Below are 21,273 nucleotides of genomic sequence, written 5' to 3'. Positions count from 1 at the left end.
AAATGCAGTGAACAAACAAATACCTGAACTTCGCGAACGTATGCTCTCTCTCTCTCTCTCTCTCTCTCCTGCACACATGTGAAAGTGACGTCTGCGCATGCTCCTTCTCCTGCTCTCCTTGCTGCCGCATGCTTTTACGGGAGAATTGTCCAATAAGGGACTAAGAAAAATTGTTACGAAACAGTTTTATATGTTCGAAAAAAACTTTCCGAAACCTGGGAGTGGGGGAGTGTATCGAGCACAGAAATACTACGTAATAAGCCCAACTCGTTTTTTGACAAGTTGACCATGTTAAGCATGAGAAGACAGCACGTTTAACATTGTAAATGTCTGGAAGTCAGAATGCATGACACACCGTTGCACCACCCCTTTAACGTTTTACAGTCAAGTGTGATTCATGTATAAAATATGTCAAGATATGGGTTAGTGAGTTTGTTCCCAGCTCAGATGTGATGTCTTTTGCCACATCTCTCATACCCTTTATGGAGACGGGTGAATGTTGGCCACCAGGTGGTCTGTAAATGTGTGCCAGTCAAAACCAGGGCGGTCTGTGAAGAAAAGAGCAACTCTTGCAAACTCTACTGTACATGTGGAGTGCAGTGTAGGACTAAGACTCTGTGACTTCACACTGCAGTCAACATCCCATTTTTGCTCAAATTTGACCTAGATCAGTGGTGTAGTGGTGTCTGAAGAAGTGGGTATACACTTAATATATGCCCCCATTTTTAAAGTGGCCCAGCAAAGGATGAATGCCCTGGTGTTAGAATGTAGCCGGGTTTCCACCACCCTGTTTTTTTGCACGTTTTTAAGTTTTGTATCAGAAATAGGTTATGGCCACAGAAGAGATGCAGATTCTGCAATCAAAAACCTGACCTACAGACTATATGAAGAGACAACCAGGGCAGTACGCAGGGTTTTAGAAGTACAGAGGTCTAAAAATAACAAAATTGTTGACTTCCATATGTGCATTTTAGGACTTTTTAAGACAAATTAGATAACAATGGCTACAACCATGTCTGTCTAATTTAAGGTCAAATTAAAATAATATAGGAACAGGATTAAATGCCGTATATGCCATATACACACTCATACCCTGGACTACGCAACTGGGTATACGCATTGCCGACTGATAATAAATGGGTATAAGCCGTATACCTGCGTATACCCTTGACTACACCACTGACCTAGATCTGTTGTTTGCATAACAGTGTGAACAAACCCATAAGGAATCCAATCTTTTCAATTTTGAATTGAGCCACTTCTACTGTATATGTGGTCCTAAATCACATACAGGTCTGATTTTTTTCTCAATGTGACCTCAGGGTGAACGGTCATGGCCTTTGCTCGGTCCTGTGAAAAAGTGTTTCCTTCAAGAATTTTTTGACGAAATCTTGATTCTCGTATTGATGAAATCTGAAAAAACAGGTGATTTTAACAAAACACAACAAAAACTGTGTTTACAGTAATGTTTACAGTGTTTTGTTAGAAACACAGTAGTTTAATACAATAGTTTAAAATTATTTTACTTAAGTGCAGTTTCTTTGGCTAAAAACTGTCTGCCAAGTGCATGAAAAGTCTTAAATTACTACATTTCTTACGTCAAAAATACATTTCTGCTTTAAACCCCCTGAAATGCTGTCTCATATCTCTATTTAGGGCTGTCACGATTATGAAATTTGGCTGACGATTAATTGTCTAATAAATCATTGCGATTATGATGATTAATTGCTTTGACTTTTAATTCTCATACATTTTTTATTCAGCTTTGAAACGACCATATTGTTCTGAATATAAAGACTATGTTCTTTTTGTTGGAAATACATAGGAAAAAATGGGGTCATCATATATTTAAGGTTTAGGCTTTTACCTATCAATAATACAACCGCCAAATACTTGTAAATTAAGTAAATTGATCAGGAGTAAATTGAAGCCACCATTAAAATGCTATCAGTCATAGAAAAGCTTCTAGCCTGTTTTTTTCTCACTTGCAAGACTACAATAAAAGTTTACTTCTATGTTAATGAGATTTTGATAGACTGGTTTTCACACTGAAATAATATTAAATTGTACTGCAGGTTATTTTTATGGTATATGCTTTAGTTTTTTTTAAAGTGATTGTGTTGTGGTGGTACATTTTACAAGTATTACCATGCTTTAGTTACAATATATACAATAAAATATGCAACATGCAGATGCACTACAGCTCCTCCTAGTGTCTTCTATAGAGATGTGCAATAATTGCGATGATCTGAAACCATTGCGATGAGGTCAAACAATCGCAATGAGACGATTATTTAATAATCGTGACAGCCCTATCTCTATGGTAAGGTATCGTAAACATGAGGCTTTAAGTGTTATTGTAACATCAAAAATGAAAAACTGTTAAAGGTTTTTGTGTGTTTCCTAACATTTTGACCTCTCCTGTAGATCAATTAACGTCAGTTTCATTTTGTACATTTACTGACTGCGGTACTGATATTAAGCCTCTTATCTGAGCCAGACGTCTCTTTTGAAGTGACTTCATGAGGTGCGTTTCCTTTGTTTTATTACACACTTCCTGATGTCTTTAGTGTTTTATGAGACCTCATGGGAAAACGGTATTTTATGACCTGTCTCTCTTTACACACACACACATGCACACACACGCACGCACGCACGCACGCACGCACGCACGCACGCACGCACGCACACACACACCTGAGTGTGATTCTGGCTGCCATTGTTTCTGTCATTGACAAATGAAAATTTTCTTCCCTTCTTCTTCCAATACAGGTTGAACAAGTTTGTTTATATTGCCTTAGCTCGGTTTGTCTGCTTTGGTGGTCACACACCTATAATGAAAGCAATGTTTGGAATAGTAGTATACTGTAGTAGTTGTATTTTGCAGTATACTACATGCATAGAATACTCAGAGGACATACTATATTTAACATGGCGTCACATTGGAGTACATTGTATCTGACAATGCATTGTGCTTGACTACATTTCCATGCGACTTTGAAAATGGTCGTGGTTTGTTCATGAACGAATCTATAACCGGCCTTGCTTTTCTCATGTCTGCTTCATCCATACGCTCAGACTTGTGAATGTTGGAGCCATGCCCAGATTTGTTTGGTAAGACACCTCATGGTTAGAGTGTATCTGCATGTGTGTGCGTTTGACATCCACCTCTGAGCCACTTTGTTTTAACAGCCTGATTTCTCTCAGCACTTCATCTGGCCTCAGAGGACACTGTTGTCAAACTAATTCTGCCATGAGTGCCTTTCAGTTCACCTGCATGAAAAACGTCTTCAGTGGCTTTGACACTTTACATTAACTGCAACATAATTTACTCAGTGTGGCTTATTCAAGCTTTTAGCACAATCACGTCTAATGGGAAAAAAATAAATCTAAGCCCTTACATTTACATTTATTCTTGCACCTTACAGTATTTGTATTCATAGGGAATGGAAGCCATGGCTTTGGCGTTGTGATGTGCTACCAGTTGAGCTACAGGAACGACATTCAGCACAGTATTTTGTGTAATTTTTAACGTCTTAGAGAAATTCTTTCATTCTTTTTGTAAGGTTAACCTTTTACTGAGACCAAAGACGCACAATTAGCCATCCGTGTCTGCGATGCTTGCTATCAACAGTCAGACTGGAAATTTGTGGCACCATTGGTTGTAATTTGGATTTAAAGGTCATGGTGACACAACGAAAACTTGGAGTCAGAGTTGGACTTTTGTTGATCCACTGTTATACTGCATGTTATACATGTCTGAGCTTTTGTTTTCCATACAAGGCTTTAGTCAACAAAATCTTCATCAGTTATCACAGAGTTGATATCAACTTGTCCCCAGTTTGTGAAAAACAGAAATTCTGTTTATAGTAAAGCGCTTGCGGGTTTTTGAGACGAGGCATTTCAACATTGAGATGAATGTAAAAGCCAATACCTGACCAATGCCCAATGCATGAATGTAAATGCTATGTTGAAGAGCAGTGGTTCTCAACTCTGGCCCACTAGATCCATTATCTTACCGAGTTTAGCCCCAACTCTGATAAAACACACCTGAACAAGCTGGTCAGTGTCTTCAGTAACAGACGAGTTCAACTTAATGCGGGGCTGCGCAGATTACTAGGCATATCGCATGAATGTACCGCGAGATCGATTCAAATGCATACGGCGCAGTCGCCACTTGAATCGTTCTCGTGGTACCATTATGTCATACGCCAATAGATTTGCATAGCGCCGCATTAAGTTGAATGCATCTTTTCCTTAAGATGCTGATTAGCTTGTTCAAGTGTGTTTTATCAGAGTTAGGGCTAAACTCGGCATGATAATGGATCTCGCGGGCCAGAGTTGAGAACCCCTGCTTTAGACCTTAGCATGATTTACAATGGTACGAGCTTTACAATGGTTTTAGAGCTTTGACTTTTAATTCTCATACATTTTTTATTCAGCTTTGAAATGACCATATTGTTCTGAATATAAAGACTATGTTCTTTTTCTTGGAAATACATAGGAAAAAAATGGGGTCATCATACTTAAGGTTTAGGCTTTTACCTATCAATAATACAACCGCCAAATACTTGTAAATTAAGTAAATTGATCAGGTGTGAATTGAATGAAGCCACCATTAAAATGCTATCAGTCATAGAAAAGCTTCTAGTCAGTTTTTTTCTCACTTGCAAGACTACAATAAAAGTTTACTTCTATGTTAATGAGATTTTGATAGACTGGTTTTCACACTGAAATAATATTAAATTGTACTGCAGGTTATTTTTATGGTATATGCTTTAGTTTTTTTAAAGTGATTGTGTTGTGGTGGTACATTTTACAAGTATTACCATGCTTTAATTACAATATATACAATAAAATATGCAATATGCAGATGCACTACAGCTCCTCCTAGTGTCTTATATAGAGATGTGCAATAATTGCGATGATCTGAAACAATCGCCATGAGGTCCAACAATCACGATGAGACGATTATTTAATAGTCGTGACAGCCCTAGTTGTGCAATTCATTGTAATCGGTTTTCAATTTCAATTTTGGCTTTATGAGAACAAAATAATCGATGAAAAATATTGTGCCGTGTTTCATTTTGCAAGGATTGTTTAATTTCTTTTAACTATTAATATATTATATATTTTAAATGTTTGCATACATATTTTATTTTATCTGTTTTTTACATTTAGTTTTATGCTTTTAAGTTGAATCCAGTGTTACATTGACAGGTTATTATTTATTTATTTAATTGTGATTAGAATTTTTGTTGTAATCGAGTGCTTAGATCAGATTTGTCACTTGTTTTTAAACACAGAAAGATAAATATACAAAGTAACCTGTAATGTTATGTTTCAAACAGATAATATACTCTGTAATGCGTGCCCTATATATCTACAAAGTTTACAACTTTGACAACACAGTATTTAATCATTTAAAAATTACATTTCCTCAAAAACAGCAAATTTGGACATTGAAAACAAGGTTTTGATAGGAAGGCAATGATATTATATATTGCTTATCTCAAACAACCTTAAAGGTCTGTCTGGAAGTTTATGCAATAACTAAAATCAATTTGTTAAATAAATGATATCATTGTGAAAGTGGAGGAACAGGTTGGAGACGTGAGAGTAAAACAAACTCGATGTGTGTATAGGTTAATGTGTCTGAAAGCAGCAGAGATATAAAGGGAACAGGATAACACATCAGTTATGATTAAGGCCTCATATGTGGTCACAGATTACTGTAAATGTAGTGGTTATAAGCCACAAAGTGCTTTTCCTTACTAATTTACTCCATGAGAGGCTGTTTAATGTCTTCACTCAGAGCTACAGAAACCTTTGAATAATACTGCAAGAGAACATTATCACACTTTACGGTTTATACGTCCAAACCTCGTCCTCTACCCTCTCAGTACTGCAGTTTGTGTATTGCCATATATCCTCTTCCTCTTGCATTCCGTTTGATGCGTTTCGCGATAGTGACACTCAACCTTATGTTTCGATTGGCATCATTTCAGCCACCATCTGGTATGCATAACTCGTGGTTATGAAATCATAAACAAATGTGCTGGGAGATTCTGCTGACTGCGTGCTGAAGGGCTTTCATGGTGCTCGACCTGTTCTGCAAGAACATGCCAAATCTTGAAAGTCTTTCACTGAAGTCCTGATGGTGAATTTGCAAAACTCATGTTTAGTCTGCAGTTCGGTTTGGTAGACTGCCATTACGAGTAGTTTGTATTTTGAGTGGAACAATCACAGCTTAATAATATTAGCTTAAAGGATTCCTCCCATAGTAGGAATAAAAATGACTATGGTCAAGTCAACGGGGACCATTTTTTTGGGTGAATTATTCCTTTAATAAGAACAGTTTGTTTGGTTTTAAAATCTTTTTCTCTATTTGTTCGATCAAGATCACATTAAAACGGTCTTGGAGAATTTTACTGTATGACGTTATGCTGACTTTTCCACTATGACTATAAATTTCGCCCCAATAAAGTTTCCTCAAATGTTTGAGTGTGTGGTAACCGTGGAGTCAGTGAAGACCACATTTGATATTTGACATTTGATCAAATATTAGACGCTTTGTGTGAATAAAACAGAAAAATCAGTCTACACAACTATTCAGTGTGAAGATTGTTTTATTTGAGTTACAATGTCACCCATAAAAAAACAAGATACCAGGTAATGTCATGAAACAACTGTTACGAAAATAAACCAAGGTTTTACTACAGATATAAAATTAAAAAAAACAATAGGCAAGTCATATTAACCACAAATGAAGCATGATTTCCAGTTACCATTTTGTACAGGAAGTGCTATTTGTTGCAAATGAATCTTAATATTTTTTCCTCTGCTGAGCTTCATATACATATGACATGTTTTCTATGAGTTAGTATTTTAGCACTTTGGTTCCATCGCCACAAGCTTTTAAAACTTTATTGTGTCTTAAAGGGATAGTTCACCAAAAAATAAAAAATCTGTCTTCATTTACTCACTTTGGAGTTGTTCCAGATCTGTATAAATGTCTTTGTTCTGATGAACACAGAGAAAGATATTTGGACGAATGCTTATAACCAAACAGTTCTTGGACCCCATTGACTACCACACAGTAGTCAAAATTTACGTTAAGAATGTAGGACAGCAAACAGTTCAGGGGCACTTTTGACTAACATTGTATTTTTCCTACTATGGTAGTCAATGAGGTCCAAAAACTGTTATGTTCCAAGCATTCGTCCAAATATCTTTCTCTGTGTTCATAAGAACAAATAAGTAATTCATGAACGAATTTTCAGTTTTGGGTGAACTGTCCCTTTAAAAAAGGCGGTTGCTAACAACTTGTTAAAAGCAAGCGACTGCATCCCTTTATGGGGACGTTAGACGTCACTGCGCAATCTCACAAATAATGTAACATGGACACAGATCTCTAAAAAGGTGAATGGAGATTCATTCACCGAGTAATTATGTATCAGGGAACACTTATTTAAAGGTGTGATGAACTGGGCTTGTTTATTGTTTTATACTGTTGTATGAGGTCTACTTATGAAGTTCGCATGGTTTTTACATTAAAAAACATCAAAATCAATAAGTAATAGGCTATTTTCTACCCGGGTTTTGAGGCCGGCTCGACAAACACTCGGTTTTAATGGGCGTGCCGCATTGAAGACTTTGAAGTACTGTAAACGCCCACTGCTATGATTGGAGAGCAGTTTGTGTAGTAAACTTAGTTGGAGCCTTCTGTGAATTTGTTTAGAGACGTAATGTTACGTTACACATTAGCACCATTCGCACAGGATTAGTATTATCTGGGGACCTCGTGTGATATATAAATGACCTCCGCACATCTGTATTTCAAGTGGCGCATTCGTAGTTTTTGATTTTACTCAAATTTACTAACTTATTTCACGGATGTGATGGCAAGGCTTTGCGTATAGTTTTTATAGCCTATAGTTGTATGGTGTTTAATGATATCCGTACCTGTCAGCCTTTGAGACCCGGGATCACGAACCGGACAGAAGATCACCGCGATCGCGGGTCTCAAATGTTACGAGACTTTCCATGATAAATAAACAAACGGGAGACTCCCGGTAACTTATGGATATGAACCAGCACCCGAAATAATACCAAAACACCCTCCATTATTCGCAAACGGTGGATAAAACCTTGAAAAATGATATATGATCCAATATTGGTGGCACAGCACTGCTTTTTAATTTTAGTCTCTCCGCAAACCCAGCGTCGACCTGTGCCTTGTTCACAAAGGAATAAATAAATAATGTCGGAATCCGAAGGAATGTTATGCAGCCACTGTGTTCTTCCATAACCAGGTATTGACTGCACAATATTTTGCGATCTTTAATGGCATGTTTATTGCTTGCTCGCTCTATCTGGTTCCGTGCAACTTGTGTTACTTCAGTACTGTCATGCGTGAACCAGTGGGCGGGGCTAGAGAAGTAGTCGTTGATATTCTTCTGTGGAGGCGGTGTTCAACCTATCTATGAGATAGGTGCATTCCAGGACCTGGCGTTCGCTGGGCCTGGTGTCAATAACAGTTGTAATCTCAGTAACAAGGGCGTTTTCAGTTCTGACACTTACAGGAAGTTCGCTTGAATATGATTCCCTCTTATATAACAAAAGGCTCGGGTTAAAGTTGATGTCTTAATTCATGAGTCCTTTAATAATGTTTGAAAATGTTGTTGGAGGCTTGGTAGTGGTGACGTTGATATCGAGCGACCGTATGTGTAGTCTGTTTATAGCATCACGCTAGCTTTTTACTTCTGGTTATTGTATTTGGGCATAAAAAATAATGTTGACTAATGATGTCTTTACAAATGAACACAAAACATCATAAACCTTTGTTAATCACAGAGCGTATTTTTTGCAATCTTCCAAAAGTCTATGGGAAAAATGCATAGGCTTTCGGTCAAGGGACCATGCGTCGCTAACTTCCAAAATGGCTTACAAAAATGTGCCATCTTTGCGGTACTATATTGAGTGTAATTCTTTTCTTGGGTCTGTTCTTGGGTTCGCTCATCATCTGTGGGTTAGCAGCTTCGCTACTTGATGCTCAGAGAGTTCCTTTCTACATCCTAAACGTGCATTGGGCTTTATACACAACATTTTGTGTGTGTCAGGGAATGTGTGGAGATCACTTTTCCTCAACCCAGTCTGTTGTGTTAGCCCACCCATCCAAGCCATCATAGGGTTATAGTACAATGAATGACTGCTGGGAAACATAGATAGTCTGTGCAAATGGCTTCATCATGCTAGAAGGAAAATTGGCTAAGGGGGTAATTCACCCCAAAATAATAATTCCATACCTGCATGACTTTCTTGTATCTGCACGACACAAAAGAAGATATTTTGAAGAACCAAACAACATTAAACGCCATTTACTTCCATTGTATAGATACAAAATTAAACCAGTCGCCTCACCATTGCAAGTCCCATGCATTGAATTTTCAGCATTTTTATTGCAAAATATTATCCACTTATACACAATAGAGAATGTTTTCATGAAATTGGGACCGCAGTGCTCTTGTTTCCATTTTCCTTTGGTTCAAAGATGATTGATCACATGTTTGTTACCGTACTATAACGGATCCCAGTAGCACATACAGTACAGTATGTTCTGAACTTACTAATAGACTAGAGGTGTCCCCGACATAGGATTTACATAGTCGAATCAGAATTGTCACGTCTTGCCTATAGTCGACTGATAGTCGAATCATGTGTTTGTGCATGTGTGTGTTGAGGGAACGACACCAGGTAGTCAACAAGTGCTCAAAATAACTTTTATTTTCTTTCACAGACAGCACACAGAAAATAAAGTGACCAAAACTGCCTGTGAAGTGATAGACAAAACTGAAAATTCCATTTCTTTAAACTTAAATGAAAGGCAATGAAATGCAATATACGGATAAATGCAATGTGGATAAACATTCGTTAAACGATTCCTCATAACGTTTTAAAGCCACGATGTACAAAACAACACCACACAAATATATAGGCTCAACAAACCTAAAAAATATCAAATAAATAACTAAAGGATTTCCATTTCACATGTTGGCAAAACAAAGACATTTTTGGAAATCACTTGTCCCCTACCTGATCGAAATAAATCAATCTTTCACTCTGTCTGTGTCCGTTTGAGCCTTTTCAAATTGTGTGCAAGGAAAACCAGCTTGTTAACGTTGCCCGGCAGGAGTGCGCTCCTGGTTTTACTGGTTATAAATCCAGCCTGGGAGAAAATTCGTTCTGATGGTGTGGAGGTAGATGGGATGCTGTGGATCCTTCTTGCGGCTGTCGACAGCTTTGGGTATCTCTCCTCGTTCTTTTGCCACCATTCCAGCGGCCCTGTATTGCTTTTCGTGGTGTCCTTTATATAAGCCATCATCTCACTGTCCTCTGGCTGTTGCTCCTCTTCATCACTGGACATTGTTGACAACAGCATCGACACGACTTGGTCCTTCTCTTTTTGCTTTGAAGGGTCCACAAGATCACACTCCTCCACCAAGTCCACCCACAGGCCTGGCAGCTAGACTCTCAGCCAGATTTTCCACCATAGTATATGCCTCATTAATTTGCTCGTCAGTAAAAAAAGAAAGCTTCTTGAAACGTGGGTCAAGAACAGCAGCCTTAATATAAATACTGCTCTCCAGGAGAAGATCTTTGAGCTCCCATCGTCTGTCAATTTCCTCGCTCAGTGTAGTCTTGAAGGTTTTAGTAACAGCGCTGTCGTCTTCATGCACCACTAAGTGTCATTTCTTAATGTTCATTAGCATCGGAACAGTGGCAGACAGGAATGCGTTCATGTCCTGTGACAAAAGCTCTGTCCGTGTGATCATTGGCTTAAGAACATTGACTGTGTCTTCTGCCGTTCTCCACTGCAATGTTGTGAGCTCTAGATCACGGTCGGATCGTTTGCTCACACTGGAATCCGTCAGCACAGCTGAAACTGTCCGTCTTTGCTCTAACAGGCGATCAAACATCATATAGACAGAATTCCATCGAGTGGCAACATCAAGTTTATGCTCGGCTACATTCTGTTCTCTTCGTTTTTCTGCAAGTGCAGTGGTGGCCTTTGCGCTATTTTTGAAGTGCGAAACAAGGCGCCTTGCAGCAGCAACACTGCGACATACGGGATCTTTCTTTAATGTGCTGTTTATGCATAATTGTAATGTATGCCCCGCGCAACGGACTCCTGTTACAGTTCCCCACGACAGGTGCTGGGCCAGTTGATTAGTGCATGCAACCATATTCGTTGCATTGTCATGGACAACAGAAACTATCTAAGTCCCTGGAATGTCCCAAGCAGAAATGATCTCTTTCAGTGTTTGTCAATGTCTTCTGCTGTATGACTTTGCTCCATTTTCTTTGTTTCTAACACAAAATTTTCCAGTCGCCAGTCTTCAGTAATAAAGTGGGCCGTAGCTGTCAGGTATGCCTCCATTTGCAGGAAGGTCCAAATATCTGTGGTAAGGCTGACTGCTTCGCAATGGGTTATTAACTTGGAAACATCTGCCCGTATGGACGCGTATTTTGCATGTACCCCATTCATAACCATCTCTCTTTTGGGAACGGTGTATCCTGGCTCAAGTGTGCGCATTAATTCTTTAAAATCTTCGCCTTCCACGATGTTCACTGACCTCATGTCAAGAGCAACAAACTCTGCAATTTTGTCCGTTCTCTTTTCCTCTTCTCCGACACTGGCGGTCTCAAATATAGCTTTTTTTGAGTTAGTCTCGGCGCTGCGCCTGTACTACTAGATGAGCTGTCATCAGTCTGCGGGTGGATCTAAGGAGAGGAATATATCTTATAAGTCCCAATATTGTATGCTATTTGTATATTAGCCATTATATAAATTAAAGAGAGATCAGTCTTCTAGTCTTTCCCCGGAATCTTATTTTGAAACTTACCTGTTTTAAGTGCAAGGTCATGTTTGTAGTTGTTGAGTGGTAGGACATAAGGTGTTGGCACAACTTGCATCTTACTTTAAGTTTTTTCGGATCTTCGACGATTCGGGGTCACCCCTAATAGACACACTTATATATATAAAGAGTTTATTTCCAAAAATAGATGACTCCGTTTTTTAAATTCTTATTGTGCATTTCAATTAATATCAATCAAACTGCAGTTGGTTTGTTTTGATTTAAGCCAAAATAACTCGAAAATACAGCTAACTAACACAATAAAAACCTGATAACAATAAAAAACATGATTTTTGAAAAAGTATATTACTGTATATTATCTCATTTTGGAACCAAACTCTTCATATATACGTATATATGTATATATATATATACATATACATTATAGATTTATTTATATATTCTCATTATGCTTACGTATTTGTCAGACAGAGGCTTTTATTTTGATTTACAGGAACAGTATGCATACTGCATAATAAATTTCTTTCAGATGTGTGTGACTCAGGGAGCAGCAGGTGATTTCAGAGGTGATTTATTGACCCTTACAGCTGTGCTATATTCTCCCAGAATTCCTTTTCCTCCCTCTATCGATCTCTCTCTCTCTTGCTTTTATCTCTTCCCTGGACCCTCTCTTGTAATCGCTCCATATGCAGTCTCTCCCCACCCCAAACTCATCTGTATTTAGACCACAGACAGACACATCTCTAATGCTGTAATTGTTTTAATTACGGATCATTATATGCTCATTCAGTTAGACCCTTATGTGATTTTAATTCATTGCAGTGGAAGTAATCTCACCCAGGGTCCTGCTCACACGTATTGTGGTGACTCAGGAACCCTGAGGTTAACTGGTAATATTCTGAAGACTGTATATCATGGCAGATACTTCATGCTTGTGTTTGTAGTGGCTCAGGATCGTGGATCTGAGTGTTTGTGTCAGTACAGCTTGCATGGCTTTTGCTGTGCCTCTGGCAAACACTTTGTAGACTGAGGCTTCGACCCAAGACTTACCTCAACAGCTTTCTTCCCCGTCCATTCTCTTCTCATTACATTCAAGTGAAATTGCCGTTCCATTTCCTTCATCTTTTTCTGTGTCCCTCATGAACTCGTTTCTAAAGTAAAGCGCAGTTCCATGAGGTTGTGACTGAGGTCAGTGTTTTTATGGGCTTTATAACAATGCTGTGCAATTTTTATGTGTATCACTGAATAATATGAAAGGCATCTTGTTGAGACCAGAAAACTTGGCTGGTGTCTAATGACTAAGTTGTTGAGTTTTGGATTACGTTTTATGATACAGTTTATTAATAGTTGGTTAAAGCTGATTAGTGCTTCTGATTTATCAATTATCACACCTCAAATCTACAAACTCTGTGCCTCAACATGTCAATGATGCTGTGACACAATTTGTTTAATAAATTGTAATAAGCAATGTTTGATTTTTAATTATTGGTATTTAACCTCCTAAAACCCGAGCTTTGGTTTGGCTTGCATTTTAGATTTCTTCTAGCTATTTGGGGTTAGGAGGAACCAATAAGTATAATAACCAAATATTATATTTGAACATGAAGCACTTTTTGAAAAAAACGATGTCCACACATGTGGACAATCGGTCTGTATCCACAGAAAACAGTCAAGACACCATTGTGTAATAAAGAACAAATCTATTTTATTAACAGCCTGAGTACACTGGGGGAAGTGTGGGAATGCTGTGGGTACGCTGGGGGAATTGTGGGCTGTGTGTGGGCATGCTGTGGGTACAATTGGGGAAGTGTGGGAATGCTGTGGGCATGCTGTGGGTACAATGTGGGAATGCTGTGGGTGCACTGTGGGAATGCTGTAGGTGCACTGTGGAAATGCTGAGGGTACACTGGGGGAAGTGTGGGAATGCTGTGGGCACACTGGGGGAAGTGTGGGAATGCTGTGGGTACACTGGGGGAAGTGTGGGAATGCTATGGGTACACTAGGGGAAATGTGGGCATGCTGTAGGTATACTGAGGGAAGTGTGGGCTAGGTGTGGGTACACTGGGGGAAGTGTAGGCTGTGTGTGGGCATGCTGTGGGTACACTGGGGTAAGTGTGGGTACACTGGGGGAAGTGTGGGCCGTGTGTGGGCATGCTGTGGGTACACTGGGGGAAGTGTGGGCATGATGTGGGTACACTGAGGGAAGTTTGGGCTGGGTGTGGGTACACTGGGGGCAGTGTGGGCTGTGCGCGCACGCTGTGGGTACACTGGGGGAAGTGTGGGTTGTGTGTGCGCATGCTGTGGGTACACTTGGGTAAGTGTGGGAATGCTTTGGGTACACCGGGGGAAAGTGTGGGCTTGGCCCCATGGTACTGCTTGCAGTCGTTGTGTAAATTGATGTTTTCAAACAAATTCTTCCCAAACTACGTTTTCACATTTATTTAAAAACATTCATTATTTCATTATTTTTTAATACATTTTTACATTTTCAACTTAGCAAAGTCCCATTGTCCACATGTGTGGACATCAAGTTTAGAGGCATAGTACATCTTTACTGTTGCAAAAATGTGTCAAATTTGCATGCCATATTAATCATACAACACTACTATGCATAACTTAACAAGAATCAACGATGACATTTTATTACATTTTTTACCTTTTGGACGTTTTGGCCTGACATAGCTGCCTTTATTTTTCAGATGCGTTCATCGCCATCTTGACATTTTTATGTAAAGTGTTTTTCTCTTCTGACACCACCAGATGGCAGTGTAAAGGTCCATGTTTGTGAATAACATGTTCCAGTTACATAGAATTAAGTATTATCGTGCACACAACCAAAAATGTGATGTCCACACATGTGGACGCCAGGTCGTAGGAGGTTAATGATTATCTATAATTATTTCTATGTCTATTAACAGTTAATTAATAGTTTAATATTTAATTATTTGGTTTTTAATTCTTATTAATAATGAATTATTTTCTATTAGCAGTTATTTAATGCTTTAATATGTAAATATTTGCTCAATGATAGTAATAATAATAATAAAAACAATAAAAATGGGCACGCGTGGGCAGTGCTCCGACATGTGACGCGGTTGTGCATCGGGCGACCCGGGTTCGATTCCCGTCCTTTCCCGAACCCACCCCCTTCTCTCTCTCCCACTTCGCTTCCTGTCCTCTCTCTCACTTAACAGTACAAATAAAGCAAACATGCAATATATATACATATATTTTATTATTATTATTATTTTGATAATATATTGACGGTTTATTACTTAATTATTTGAATGTTTAAAAGACCTATCAATTTGACATCATTTACAAGCAAACATGTGAGACTTAAGTGGATGTGATAGAGATGATCTTATTGGATGTATTACATCATTCATTGAAATGTAAGGTAATCCATTGCAGTAATGGTTCGTGCTTTGGTTAATAAATTCCTGATAATTGATGCTTGTTTTTGAGGTACACATTCTACGCAGATGACCCCTTTATTGAACAAAGCATTTAAAACCACATTTAAAAGCCTCCCTGTTTTCTTAATCTGTAAATCTCTCTATTGAGTTCTTATAGCAGATCATCAGAGTTCACCTTACTGACTAAACTTACAGTAGATTCATATTGTTGAAAAGCAGTGGGCGAGTCTCAACACGGTACATGTGCCACAGGGAATGCAGAGACGTCCGTCTCATTCTCAAGTCAATTGTGTCCCTAAAAACTGCATCTTTATGTGTAAGTGTCTTTGGCCCTGTGAAACGTGATGTTGTGTCAGTATTGTGTCCTAATAATGCTATATGCGGTCTCAGACGTGCCTTTACTTGTATAGCTTTTATCAGCTATTAATGAGTTCTAGGCCTGTGGAAATGTGTGCCTATCAACACTTTTTGAAGTTTTTGATTACAGAGTTCAGAGCTTTGTGTCGCTTTCATGTTGTCACAGCGTGGTTTCGATAATAGACTTAAATGTAGGCCACATTAAAAAATGTCATGCTTTCCCAACTGCATTGGTAATTTTCTGTTAATGGTGGATTAGGGTGGAAACTTTTTACTCGCTAACCGTCATTTAATAAAACAATACTGTTGAAATATTTCAATATATAAGTGAGCATTCTGTATTTTAAATGAAATGTAATGATTTTTCTGGAATACATGTAGAGTGCTGCAATTATGAAGCACAATTAAGAAACCGCAAACATGTTTGTTCTATACATGTTTGCTTTTACAAGTAGAAAACATCAGAGAGGTAAAGCACCGGTTTGACTCACATTCGGCTTTCCATGTCATCCCAAAAGTGTTCAGTGGGGTTTATTGTAGGTACGGGCGGCAGATCAGTCAAGTCGTTTCTCACCAGAATGACTTTTATATACTTTTATAGGCTGGAATAGAAAAGGAGCTTGTACTGCCAAATTGTTAATGTCAGCCTTAAGAAATTGCTGGAAGTGTCTGTAAATGTATAGGAGATGTGGACAAAAAGTAAATAACAGTCGATAACCACCGCTAGAGAAACACATCTGGGAAATATGCACTTGGGCTTAAAACCTTATGGGTACTAAGTTATTGATGAGCTTCAGTCACCAACAAAGATCACCTGAAACTACCCAGGGTGTACTGTACATCAAAACCAAGTTAAAATTTCTGAATGAGCCGTTCAACATGAGAACAAAGTAGGGATTAGACATCATAATAGGATTCTTTATGGACGCATGAAGAGATGAAAGGCTTTATTAATTTATCATTTGTGAATTAATTGTAATTGTGAAAGTGATCGTAAGAGAATGTTCCAGGGCATTGAGATACTGGAAATACCCAAGCATTCATAATATCCAAATTATAAATAATTACAGATCATGTCATCGGTTATAAAGAAGGATTCAGATTACTCTTGCCGGTTCCAGTATTCTGGTGTATATTTTTGTTTAGACAAACTGTTAAAAACAGCACTCATAGTAAACACAAATTTACAGAAGCTATTTTGGTATCAACAACTTAGTGTCCAATTTTATATTTGATTTGTACTTTTCCTTGTTTTAGGGCCCTATGAATATTATTTTTTCCCAAATTCCGTTTTTCCATTTTTATTTTTCTAGATTCCGTGTTTTACTATACAATAGTAATATATTTCCCCACCTGAAAAAATACTTAGTAAACTATAGTATTCACTTATAAACTATATAAAAAAACCTACAGTGGATACTTTGAACCATACAGGGAAAAATATCAGTAAAAATAGGGTATAATGTACTTAACTATGTTTATAAACCATCTTACCAGTACATTTTCTTTTTTCTTTTGTTTTCAGGTCTACTTAAATTCAAGTACTATTTTTAATAAAGTAATATTTTGTAAAAAAAATATTATTTTACTAGCACATTAACTTCAATTTACTAAAGTAAATATTATTCTCACTGGTCGAATTATAAAACAAATTCAAGGGGGATGGTGTGGTAAAATGTGGATTTGTTATCATTTATTCAAGTTAACTGGACTTTTATTTTGACGGGTCGCAGCAAAGGGTGTTTGAAAGTAGCTTCAATGCAGGTGAAAGTGCCAGATGAGCATTACGCGTGCAGTACACACATGCAGCATAACCACTTAGCAAGATGTTAGCAATTTGCATTACATCTTAACTTTCTGGTTAAGAAGTAATACATTTGCCAGATTCAGTGCCATTCTGTGTTATACAGCAAATTCATCTTTTATGTCTGGATTACGCGATTCCTTCCTATTGTTTAAATATACAAAACCTGAACTGAACTGTTTCTTTGACAGAATTCACAAGATTATACAAAATAATTAAAAAGCTGTGTAACAAGTAAAATTAAAAGCTTGTCATGATACAGTTGTCTCTCACTTGACCCGAGGTAACAGCTATTCACATTTACCAGGTCTCAGTATCATTTTCCGTGATCTTAGGTTTTTTTACAAGCCAATTTCTGCAGTCTTTACCCCCAGTGTTCGAAACCCCCACAAATACAAATGCTTGTTATTCTCGCAAAACAGGAACAAGTGTCTTCTTGCAAGTGTCATCCAGCTGTAGATACAGTATGTCCTGTGGTTTATTGTTGCTGGCAGAGATAAGATCTGCAGTGATATTATCTCCATTAGAGGAAGTGATGTAAGGTGACTCATAATTCAGTGCACTGAAACGCTTGTTTCCTAAAAATTCCCACAATGCAAGTCAAAAAACTAGGGAGTGTCAGTGCTCCTTATTTTCCTTTACTGGAAATCACGAAAAACTTAATAAACAAAATGAAACGCAGTAGAAGTTTGAAAAGAGAAATGCTTATTTTCCTTTATGTATAAACACAAATTGCTAGACAGGCAGGGAAAACAATCTACTTAACAATTAAATGTAATATTAGACCATATTTATGCACTGATATGCAGAGCGGCGCTAGGGGTGGGCTAAGGAGGCTAAAACCCCAAATGCTTTTATTACCATTCCCAGCTAGCACAGGTACGTCTACTAAAGATCTGGAGATCTGGAAAACATGTGTAAGAACATCTGCTTAACATCTTAGAAAAGAGCAGTTTTACATCTATTCTAAATCATAAATATCTTAAAGACATCTTCTTGACAGCAGACATCTCCGAGACGTATTGCAGATGAGCAAACTATGTCTTGCAGATGTATTGTAGATGTAAATGCAGACATCCAACAGACATCTGCCAGATGTTTGTGTGCTACCAAGGATACCCTGCGAATCACCTAGGGTCACATTAATCACCGAAGTTATTTTAAATGTAGATGTGCCGCAAATGCGCTGAAATAATGGCCGTTCACATTTCGCGTCTTTTGCGCGCACACGTTCTTCATTTTGAATGTAGACATGCCACAAAGTGCGCTCAATTAGAGAGCACCACATCACTCTCCGTTTTCCATGCACGTTGGCGCGGCAGCGAGTTGAACATATTTCAGCTTTTCAGAATGCTGCAATCGCACAATGTTTTTAAAGTCTACTAGCGTGTATTCTCTCACATATATATGGATGCTTTTGAGCTAAGCCCCAGATATCCACTCACCCTAAAACCTCCCTTGCTGGTATGTAACAAAAGAATGAAAGTGTTTTCCAGTATTTATCGCAATAGAACATACTGAAAACATGTAATTAGTGAATAGTTAACATTAATAGTTAAACATTTAATGTTAAACCTCACCTCATAAAAGGTGAATTGCCAATTATAATATAACATACAGTAGATGAAAATATCACTCCGTTCTTCAATGGCATCAAGACATTATGCACAAAACACTTTTCTGAAGCTACTGTATTTGGAAATAAGGGGCATTATGAAAAGCAGTACACAGGTAAACTTGACTCAACATGAATTTCCAGTATTTCACCATTTTCAGTATTTGGTGTTCCCCCTTATTATTTTAATGACAGTATACTTGATCCATCATGAGAGAAAAAAAACAATGATCCATGTTATTCTAGCACGTTAGGGTAAGCGTCCTGTGGGGTTCAAAGGAAGCAGGGGCATCCAACCGTTTTGTAAAGGATTTTAAAATATTTTATGTTATAAACTGTACAACATTTTTCAACATTTTTACATTAGGTTTACATTTGATTTAAACATTTAATTGCATGCCAGATCGGAGACTTTTGTATCCCAGTGTATCCCAGTTATAGTATTTTCCCCAGCTGCTCAAACATGCAGATTTAAGCGTATTCAATAAAACACATTATTTACACAAGAAGGCTATGAGTACACTGTATCTCCAGACCTAGTAACTTTCTCTCCTGGATCTTGCCTCCGGTGGCATCTCACAATAGCTCTTTCATACAGTGGGTGCTTTGAAAGTGTCATGACATGTTGGCCGAACCGCTGTGATATTGCTGTGGTTAGCTTTGGAAGGATTTGTGTAGATCACCTACTTTGTTAACCCAAATTACTTTTCTTTCAAAATGTCTCTATTGTGTCGCTCACTTCCTTTGCGCTCTGTGGTAAACGGTGCTGGCAACAATGGAGTGTCTGTCTGTGGAGGTGATATGTGGTCAGGTGAGTTTGTACTTATGATAGCCGAGAGCTCATTCACTACCTCTGGGAAAAAGTGGACGGGGACGTTCATGATGAGAACACATTTAAAGATTCACTTTAGCTGCGTGAGAATATAGTTTGCCTATGAGATTTTTAGGGGGAAATATTTAAAACAATAATATTTACTTAAAACCATTTTTAGGAGAGACTATCTTAAATATATAAGTGCATTTTTTTCTTAATACAATGACTACAAAATTTTTCCTGTATATTACTATTATTATTATCAATATTAATATTAATAATAACAACAATAATAATAATTGTATTGCATTGCATCTTTTTTCTTTAAAGTTTGAGTTCTTTGTGCAGTTTTGGTTCTGAGCTACATTTATCTTGTTTTAAGTATTTTTACGGGAGAATATATATGTTTTTGCTTTCCTCCTCTGGATCGAGATAGATGGAGTTTAAACTTCCTTTTGACGTGTTTAGTTCAAGTCAGGATGTTTCATTTGTTCAGCACCTTGACTCAGACCTGGTTGAATTACTTCATTGAGAAATAAATGATGTGTTGACAATGGTGTCCCTGTCTGCGTTGATCTCACACTATTCTGGAATGTTATCTCCATCCATCATCAAGTCTCCGACGCCGCAACCTCTTCTTAGGACACGTGAGGGACTGATAATAGATGTGTTGGGGAGAACGTTTGTTTAGTAAAGAACGTTTGTTTAGTCTGTGTGTTACAGTACTTTATAAAGCATTAGTTAAGTATTTAAATATTTTTTTCTTAGGCATTACTTTTGCTTTACCGTTTCTTACTCCTGTATTAAAGCACTGGAAAGTGTGATGTATGTAGGCACGCTTACATGTTTCAAAATGTAAATTTGTTATCTATGACACATTTGTGCGTGTGTGTGAACATGACAAACGTCTTTTCCTATACAGTTGAGAACCAATGTATCTCTCTCAAAGAGAAGGTCAGTCCCATCTGTCTCTCCTTCATGCTTAATATTTCATCCTCCATATTCTTCATATTCTCCCATCCCTTTGAGACTTTATTTCTTTTCTATTATTTGCAGACAGTTCCATTCTTAAATCACACACAAGAGACGTGGACTGTCCCTGCAAACACTCCTTCATGAATAATGACTGCACAGACATTCCTCCCATGAGAACGAATCTTCTCATTTCATCTCATTTCCCATTTTTGGGCGATTATGGGGCCCATTGATCTTAAATCCGCATGCGAGTTGCTGGGTTTTAACATCCTCGGTGAATGTGGGAGGACGAAACGTTGGCCAGCGGTGCATGTCATCTCAGCACTGAATTTGTTTGTTCAAATATTTGCTGAGTCTTGTTCTGGGTTTGTGGCCGGAAAATCTCTTCCAGAGTCGGTCTGTTAAGACTG

At 38.0% G+C, this 21,273-nt stretch overlaps 1 protein-coding gene across 3 annotated transcripts in view; it reads left to right on the top strand.

The window, feature by feature from the left end:
• The window catches only part of pard3aa (par-3 family cell polarity regulator alpha, a), a 426,846-nt gene that overhangs the window by 34,437 nt on the left and 371,136 nt on the right, over nt 1–21,273 (top strand). The gene's annotated exons all lie outside the window — the stretch shown is intronic.

This window comes from Triplophysa rosa, linkage group LG23, assembly GCF_024868665.1.
Source record: "Triplophysa rosa linkage group LG23, Trosa_1v2, whole genome shotgun sequence".
Taxonomy (NCBI): Eukaryota; Metazoa; Chordata; class Actinopteri; order Cypriniformes; family Nemacheilidae; genus Triplophysa; species Triplophysa rosa.
Note: the sequence above shows the minus strand (reverse complement) of the source record. Positions and strands in the feature narration are given on the sequence as shown.